Source organism: Leiobunum rupestre, chromosome 4 (genome assembly GCF_980474605.1).
Source record: "Leiobunum rupestre chromosome 4, qqLeiRupe1.1.hap1, whole genome shotgun sequence".
Lineage (NCBI taxonomy): Eukaryota > Metazoa > Arthropoda > Arachnida > Opiliones > Sclerosomatidae > Leiobunum > Leiobunum rupestre.
This window is the reverse complement of record NC_143387.1, coordinates 23,123,799-23,134,037: the sequence shown is the minus strand read 5'-3', so window position 1 is coordinate 23,134,037 and position 10,239 is coordinate 23,123,799.

Below are 10,239 nucleotides of genomic sequence, written 5' to 3'. Positions count from 1 at the left end.
AACTAATAACTGGGAGAAAGGTTGAAGTAAGTAATTTTTTGATTTTTCGTTTTTTAATTTTTGAGTTCCCTATATTATTATAAACTAAATTAAATATAATTTTTGAAAATTTGTGATAAAAGATCTGCTCCTTCGTGTTTTACATATATTTAAAAACTCGAGATTTTAATGAATTGTTTTCAAAGCATGAAAAATATAGCAGATCCTTTGATTTTAATTGTAGTTAATAGTTACTTAAAAAAAAAGTCGCTAGCTGACTTGGAGCTGGTGTAGTTAAATTTTAAAAATGTGTATTTTAAATTTTGTTTGTAAAAGTTTTTTTGAAAAAGTTTAGTATTATAGTTTAAATTTATTAAATAAAACAAAATATAAATTATACATTTGGTTTAGTATTTTACTATTGCAAGTAAAATTAACAGTAATTTCAATTACTTTTTTAGTTTTGTTTTTGACTCTGTTTTTTCAATATATTGATACTTTTCAATAGTTCCGTACACGGTTCGTTAATTTCCTTATCACTCATTATCCAACTGTCGTCCAATTTTGTTCTGTAAAATGAAATGTGTAATTCTGGCTTCGTAGGGTTACCGAAATATCAACATTAAACTAAAAGGGGCATTTCTTTGGCTAAAAGATAAGTATTTAAACAATGCTTACATTCTCAATAATGCAGTCGTTACAATCAGTGTAGTGCCACTAAGTTCTTAATTTAAAATGGCAAAACAATAATGGTCTTTCATACCCACGGTCAACGAATTAAATAACGTTGGTACTTTAAAAAAGTTCAATTTACCCCTGGTGGTGAAAAATAACAATGTCACTCTAAAAACTCAAGTTTAGGTTGGGTTTGGTTGATGTAACGTACGAATTAAACCATTGCAAAATACGTTGGAGATGTATTTCGAGTTGTCTAATAATAACGCCCTTGCGCTCTTCCATTATTAGTTCCTTTACACGTTACAGCGTAAAGTGCCCATTGATGGAATAAGTTTCACGCTAAACAGACAACAATTCAGATGCAATGTTTTCAAATATATTGTTAGTAAGTTTTTCGAAAATTTTCCCCCACGGAAAAAAAACAATAACTGCTGGGATCCAAATATTTTATTAACCAAAGAAAAAGAAAACTCATACATATCCAGTAATAATTACAGGCGCTGGATTTATAATGTCAAGACCATAACAAAAATATCGCAGTCTTTTCGACGGAGACGCTTGGAGAAAACGTGTCCATGACCGACGCGTCATTCCCACCACTACGGCACTTGATGTTCGCACTTTACTACGCGAGCCTTTCTTTTCCAGTAATACTGATGAATAGAACTACATTTGCAACACAAATCGTACCACTGTCCATCGTCATCTCGATCCTTTTTTGTGCAAGTCGTATTTTTTTTACACACGTCGCATTTGTTAGGCATGGGCTCTCTGGTATCCGAATTCATGATGTTTTTTGAAATATGACGACAATGCTGATAGGGTGTCCTGCTAAATATATATTTACTAAATAGTAATAATATTAAAAGAGTACTAATTAATAGTAAGACCGCGTACAATACTCAACCGTTAGCGACTAAAATCGGAAGAGATATAAACGCTAATGATTGAATGCTTATACCGGTAGATAAATTTTCGCAATTCAAAAATGGGTACAACGAAAACAGTCTTTTATCCTCCTTCAAATTGTAATTTTCGACCACTTTTTCGTAGCACGCGCTACAAAGAGTTCACCGCTATATGAGTCGTACCTTTGGGTAATATCGTACCTCAGTTCGTTATTTTCCTTATCACTCAATCAAACCCTGTTAACAATGGAAATAACAGCCAAATTTATCATCTTTTGTTACACTTTATCAAAACTTTTTGCCTTATATATTTTAGGGCCTAGATAGCGAGCATGTTTTTGACCGATAGTTTTATAGGATCTTGGCGTAAATAAATTTCCTACTTCTACATATCTGTTGTGGTAAGTTTTAGTCAAGTCGATAAGTTGTTTGTGTTTGAAAGTGTATAATAAAATTTCTTTAGCAGAAAAACTTTAAATTCATCATATAGTAATTGGTTTGGGTAATAATAATTTCGTACATATGCGTAGAATTTTTCTTTGTAATATTTCTAATGGTACGATTGTAGTTTCATAAGTACCACCCCAGCCGATTATTCCGTATGATATAATTGATTGAATTAGGGCGTAATATACTGTTTTTAACCACGGTATTTCTAGAAAGTTTTTAATTTCACGGAATTTATGCATAGTCGAATTTTATTAGTGATATAGGTCACATGTTCATTCCACTTTAGATTACTGTCTATTATTACCCCCAGATATTTTAGTTTATTTACTCTTTCTAACTTTAAAAATTTTCTCTACAATTATTATTTTCGTGAATTTTTTATTCATGTAACAAATCTATAGTCGTTCTCGCGGAGAAACAAATGTAATTAGTTTTATTTATGTTGAGTGTTAATAAATTTTCCTTAAGTTTCATATAAACTATATTTAAATTTTCCTTAAGTTTCATATAAACTATATTTAGAGCCCTTTCTGTCTTGGAAAAATAAACCAGCCTAGGGAATATTTCAAGTTTTTTACATTATTTATATATGGTTTTCTTTATCGTCCTTCGAAGTCGGTCGTGTCTGGTCTGGCCGATCCCGATAGCTATCTGTTGGAGAAACAGGACAACGACGTTTCAATTCAGAAGACTGAAGTAGGAGAGAAGAATTATAGGATTAATTTACAAGGTTGCTATACTTTGTAGATTCTACTCCTTTAGTCCGCGATAGGTAGTCGTAAAACACAACGATTTTTTTCTTATTCGCTTATTATACTGGGAAACGTATTCTTTACCGCGATATTATGACAAATAACTACAGAAATCTACTAACAAAAGAGTCCTGAAAGATTAAGAAACTAGTCTATTAAATTAAACCCAAAGCGCCACAAATCATGAAGCTACTTTTACATTACATAGGTATCAAACATTAGTTAAAAAACTTGTGTTCAAGTTGTTGTGATAACAAAACATGATTTTCGGTGAAATTACCCCAAAGTTTAATTGCCAATAACAATAATTAAAATATCAAATTGATAGGCTGGTAATTGTTTGCATGTTTCGTTAAAAAATAACTTGATTAACTGAGTTCTATATTTATAGTATTATTATCTATAATAATGTAGTATTTCGGTTATGTAAAATTTTTTTTGGCCATTTATCTAGCTGAACTTTTTCCAAAAATATTGTTCATAGGATATAAGGTGCTAGACTTTATAATGTATGTCAAATCTGTTAAAATTTAAAAGTACATATCGCCGGAATAAATTGCAACTCTATTTTCATTCTTATTATAACTGACAATAGCGATCAATAATAATTCCCATTGAACCGTATAGGAGTAAAACGCTCAATAACTAACCATAAAAATAACCTAAAAATGGTTAACCAAGTAACTTCTAGCTCTGTATTTGACGGTAATTAGAATGTCATACTTATCGACTGCTGCTTTTTGAAAAAGTTATAGTATTAATGTACACGTTTAACACGAATAACCGTTTAAAAGTTCATATAGGGGCGACTTGTTTAGGTAATCCGAATCCATAGATACCTGCGTATTAAACTTTTTATAATCAATCTTTATGGACATATCTTTTAGCGACGAAAATTCAGACGTTGTTAATTATACCGTCATTGGTCTATTAAAATGATGAACGGTTATTGAAATATCCATTACAAAGTCAAGTAATTTACCCTACAAAGTTTACTATTATATAAATTTCATGAGCGCGAACCAATCTTGTTTAATGTATGTAAATATTTCGTATATTGGCAATGTATTCAATTTAATTAGAAAGTTCTGAATACTATTATGTGTTCAACACGCGAACTTATAAATGCATTATATTTACCTAACCATGGTCGATTGGTATAACTAAAAGGTTACGGTTATACGTAAACTAATATTACTAAATGTACACAATGTGGGTAAAGACATTGTATACAGTGAAACATTTATAAGGCCAGATCTGCAAATTGTATACCAAGCTGATTCTTAATATAGGGACAACTTGTTTCAAACTGCGAGGTTAACGAATTTAACATTGAAACAATCTAAAGGTATTTGCTAAGTTTGTTGATACTCAAATAAACGTCGCGCCGAAGTCACCATAGCAACGGGGGATTCTCCGCTCAACACCTGTTCTAAATAAATCAACAATGGAGATAAACGCGGAGAGAGAGATAGTTCGTGGTAATCAGAGGAGCTCTAACGGCGTAGAGAGATAGTTAGCGGTAATCAGATTCCTTTGTGTCTGACCTGTACTGAACTAACCCCATCGCGTTTTATACAAACTAGTTTCGCTTTGTTTTTGTTGTGGAATAATGACTTATAAAGAAAACAAGGACTATGAACTGATTAAACATATAAATAAAGAATTGAAAAAAATTAATCGTCAACTTGAAATGGATTTGATTGCACAAAGAATGAGATATTTTCAAAAAGAGCATAATTCTCACGAAATGCATTTGGAACGACCCCCAAAAACTGGATTCTTAAAGGCGATAGACGAGTTAGTGGTTTTTATTGATAGCGTGTTAAATGTTATTAACGATAGTTCCTTTGTGTCAACAACAAATGTTGTAAAATAAAGTTTAAATTTAAATCAGAGTTTTTTATTTTAAACATAGAAGGATGTAAGATAATTTAGAAAAGTGATAACAATTTGACAAACATATTTAATTTCAGGTTCAGAGTTGAAAATTATTTTATAACATTGTATTATTCATTTTTGAGTTTTGTAAAAAAGTTTTATTATCAATTCAAATAAGCAACACATTGGTTTTTTAGATGTAAAGTAGTTTAATTGTTAAAGAACTAAAACCCAAACATATTAACATCACAGAAAGTAAAACGTAGCAGACCGTTAAAAATGTATTATAAATCAAACAAATGTTTCGTGTAATGAAATTGATTTCTTACTATTTTGTATGATCGCTTAAATGTATCGGCTGCGTTTTTTAATTAATTTACTTTTGTATTTAAAAATGTTAAGTTATATTTTAAGAGTTATATTTATAATATGGATGAATACAGGAGGACTATAAATCGCTGTTTGACTTGGCCATCTACCGCACATTTAAAACCGTTTTTACTTGGTAGCGTTATAAATTGACATAATACTATTACATTGTCCATTTGACGTAAGGGATTTGATTGGTCATTGTTTAAATGACGTAATATATTTCAAAAACATTTTCAGTTTATAATTTTTTTATTAGTAAATGTTTTGTTGGTTATTATACAAATGTAATTCTTGCTTCGTAGGATTCACCTTAAACACGTAAGTAAGTTATTTCCGCCCGTTATTTCATATGACGCTATAAAATACCATTATTATTAAGTCAATACGCGGGAGATTATAACAAAAAGTGTAACAGTAGTTTTGACGACAAAGTATTTGTTAGGCTTAGCTTTTTACCGCATTATTAACGTTTATTTAAATTTCATGAGCGCGAACCGACCTTGTTTAATTTATGTAAATATTTCGTATAGTGGCAATGTATTCAATATAAATTAGAAAGCTTTCCCTCGCGTCGTTATTAAAGGTTAAGTGACGGTAATATATGATGTATATGTCATAATAATCAAGTTCGAGCCATCTAGGTACGTAACGATATAAAAATCTGTTAGGAACAACTTGTTTAAAAAGCGTTAAAAAATTGACGTAAATATGGTAAATAACAAAGATGGCCACCCTACCCGTTTGAATATGCGACATTAAAGATGGCGGCCAAATCACGTGAATTTTCCAAATTACTAAGAGTTCATATAATAACCGTTAAAAGAGAGTTACAAACTTATGTTAACCCTTTGTCTAAATTCCCGCCAAAAAATGTTTTTATTATATAGCTACAAGGTCACACATTCCCCGAGTCTCTAACAGCGTACTGGGTAACCTAGCAACGGCGCATTCCTCGATAAACACCTGCTCGTAATCAATCAAACCTGTCACCACTTTAACAATGCCCGAGTATAGCGAGCCTGGGAATTCCTTTAAAGGAGTACTGACCCCTTTTCGCACCAAAATACCAACCAATCAGCGCCATTTTGAATAATTTCGCGCCAGCCAATTAGCGCGCAGTACACGCGCGTGGTAACCACGTGGTTCCCGCGCCGCGTAGTTACGCGCCAGCCAATCAGCGCGCAGGTAACCACGTGCTCCCCGCGCCAGCCAATCAGCGCGCGCCACTCTGCGGAGGTCAATGACCCCGAGGGGAGGAAAATGCCGACCCCCCCGCGCCACCTGCCGGAAGGGGGAAGGAAGCGGGGACTTCCGGTGCCGACCCCCACGTGTACCTCTACATTGAAAAACCCTGAAGACGTTAGCTTCTCCTACTCACGTCAACATAAAATATACAGTAGCGTCGCCGTACAATGCGCAATTAAGTCACCGTAAAATGTACAGGCCTGTTAGCGTAAAATGCACAGGCCTGTTAGCGTAAAGTCCACAAGCATGTGACCTTAAAATACACAGTAATGGCATCGTTCAATGAAGGTTTCAACGACTCTTATTTTGACACTCCTTGCACAGTAAAATAAACCTCATTGCTACCGTATTTATTACTGTAATATGGCTATAAATGTTAACGATCATTTTGACATTTTATTTTACAGTCAAATTACCAGCAACTAGCTGCCAGCAATTTGGTTGTGAAATTTACGGTAATTTCTTAGAGTGTGCAGTTTCGTGGTCTCAACTGGTCTCGATGTCTACGTATCAATCTTCTCGGTGTTTCTGTTTTGAAAATTGCGTTTCCGCACGTGGCTGCAACCTTTCCCGGAAACCAATTATTTCCATGACCAAAGATCTAAGCGTAAACCGTATCTCGTACTTGAAATTTCTATTTTGTCAATGGTTCTCTTGGCTGCGGCTCTTCACGGCGTGGTGCAATCAAACCAAATCGTGTTCGCATGGGATAACCCAACATTAAATCTGCGGACGACAATCCGTTCGTCGGTAATTTAGCAAAACGCGGCTAATTCACGTAAAATAAATCTAACGGCTCTCTCGACCAGCCCGTTCGAAGCTGGATATTAAGGCAGTGCAATACTTATTTGATGCCATTCAGTTTGAGGAAGTCTACGGTGTCGAAATCGGTAAAAGGTGTTCCATTGTCGGAAACTTCGGTCACAGGCAATTTCAAATCGCTCGAATAGTTCTCTTAATTTGGTAATGGTGGTTGCTGCTGTAACTGCATTTACGACTAGGGCTTCTATCCAAGTTGACTACGCGTCAACAACGACTAGCACCATTTTACCATTAACAGGACGCGCGTTATCAACACGAATCCTTTCACAACGAGCGGTAGCTTCCGGTCAGGGTTCGTGCCCGTTAGCTGGGGCCGGTTTTTACTGCACACTGTCACTAGTAATTCGATATGTTTATCGATCATGGGCCACCACATTTTGCTTCGTCATAAACCCTTCATCCTTGTCATACACTGGTGTGTGCTATGGATTACCCTCATCATTTGATCCTTGAAAATTGGTGGTACGACGACTATTGAGCCCCACAACAAAATCCCACCCACAGAAGAAAACTCCATTAGTATAAATCGGAAAACCATACCGAAACCTTTCGGTTATTTAAAAGGCAAGCCATTTTGGATGTAATCAAATATTCGCTTGCGTAATGGACCCTTACTGGTTTCTTCTTTGATATGATCGGGTGTAACCAGAGATGTTCCATTGTTCAATGACTGAATCAACAAAACCAATTCTTGCGGAACTGGCGGGTCTTCTTGAAACGTGGAAATTGGCAAGCGGCTCAAAACATCGGCATGGTTATTTTGAGCGACTTTTCGATGCTTGATCGTGTACAGAGTTAGTTTCCGAAAGTTGATATTTTCGATTTAACAATGTTTTGGAATAAAATTATTCGCCAATTGAATATTTTTAATTATGGAGGTTGAAACATTAGTCCTTGGACGCGGTAAATCTCTGCCGCTAGCCTCACCTTGGATTAAGAAAATCCAAGACCTCATACACTTGGTCCTACATCTCGTCTCCCTTAACAATTTCCCTATCATTATACCCCGACAGAATATTTATCTTTGCTTTATTACATTTCTTTTGTATAAAGTATCCAATTTGTCGGTAACCTCGGAAAATTCACTTTCCTCGGTCATTTTCGCGACTAAAGAATGCATGGATTTTGCATAAAAACCGCGTGAGGCACATTTATACAAAATAAATATGGTTCTGCTTTTTTTACAGAGGGAAAGGCTATGCAGATAGCGCATGCGCAGTCGTTCGTTTTATCTATAAGATTATTTACCCCCTGCATGGTCACTTGCGTGGCCCTTTAACAATTCATCGTTAATGAAAATTTAGAGTTAAATTTAAGAGTAAGCCTGATACCAAAGTGATGAAACCAAAAATGTTAAAGCAATTATGTAACGAATTGAATTGCTACAATATAAAGTTAATTACTTTAAAATGCATTTATTTTGGAAATTCAAATACAACATGGGTGTCAATTATTGAAACGTAAGCTATTTACGTTTAAATAAGCGTTTTATATATGGGTATTTTTAAAGCGAATTAGAATACTTTCTGAGATAGTACATTGGTCTGGTTTAGATGCGTTGCTTTCACAAGGTAAAGGTTGATCATTAAATTTATGAGACTTAAATTATTTATTGATTCTAAAGTCTTTAATTAATTATTGGCTGTAATACGACAGAAAGCGGTAATCATTTAAATCTAGAAATAACATTAAACGAATTACCGATAATTGATATTAATTAACTTTAAAACGTATTTATTTAACACTCTTTTATTACATTCAAATATAACTAAGTTGTACGGTATAAATACGTAAGATAATGCTAAATACGGTTATTATTTTAGTTTTTTATCCAGAAAATGCGGATCTAAAACGAGGACGTTTATTATAATAATCAGCTAGGCTAATACCCAAGGCACCACCCTAGGCCTAAGTCATCAAGCGACTTTTGAAGCCATTAATTAAGGTGGCCGGGTTACAATGCGTAGGAGGGTGGTGGCAAGCCCTGTATGCCACGCGATCGAGCCAACAGCTCCCTACACTAACTATTACCGTTAACCTCGACAAGTTTTTATGGAAGGGGAAACCGAAGAACTCGGGGGAAAACCCCTTTAACCAGTGGGGAGAGAACTTGCAAACTCAACGCAGAAGGAGTTGTTCCGAGTTTTCACCCAGTGCCACAAGCTGGGATCGAACCCGGCTCCTCTTGCTGCAAGGCGAAAGTGCTAACCACTCCGCCACCCCACGATTATAACGTGTGGGGCAACACAGTCCGCAAGTCCATCTGATTAATCAGGGTCAGGGTCAGATATGTTTAACGTCCACGCCAACGGGGGCGGGGAGAGTTTACGTGGGGACATCAGATTATTGTATTTCTATTCACTACTGGGGTACCACTAATTATACAAATAATTTTATATCTTTTCACGTATAATTTTTCATAACGCATCCCGCATTTTTCTTTTTATTAGATTAAGAAGACAAAACCACAACCAGGGCAAGCCTGCAAAACTTATAAAAGCCTGGTAAAAAAGCAATAAAATTAAAACAATAAAACGGCTGTGTATAAATAAAAACAATAAAAAATCAGCAGTCAGCCGAATTTGCTGATTACAAATCGCATGATTTTCTCGAGTACAATGAGATTCATATCTCCAAGGTTGTTCCTAGGGACCAGATGGAGTGTTCTAGGACAAATAACTAAAAAGTGCTCAGAATTGCCTGTATTGTATCTGACCCACAAACACAGGCAGGACTGAGCACATGTCCTAAACTATGCAGGTAACTAGGGATTGTACCGTGACCACTGAGCATCTGCGATGAGAATTAGTTAGGGTTGACCCCATTGTCACCCACCCTAGGAATAAAATTCCTAGATACAATGCCTTTAGTGCTGTCGCTCCAACTACTCTGCCAATACCTCTTGGTAATGCCCCTCAAAATATTTTTAATTCTGCCCTTATCGGGTTTAATAGAATGGATAACCTGATTCGTTAATACGCCCTTGGTCAGCGCATCCGCTCTCTCGTTACCTTTAGCCCAGTTAATGGTGACTTTAGCGCCATGATTTAAAATAAAATCCCTAATGTTTGCACACATATCATTAAGGGTGGAAGGATTTCCAATGGCTCGTAGAGAAGATAAACAATCACTAAATATAGCTACCCCTTCAT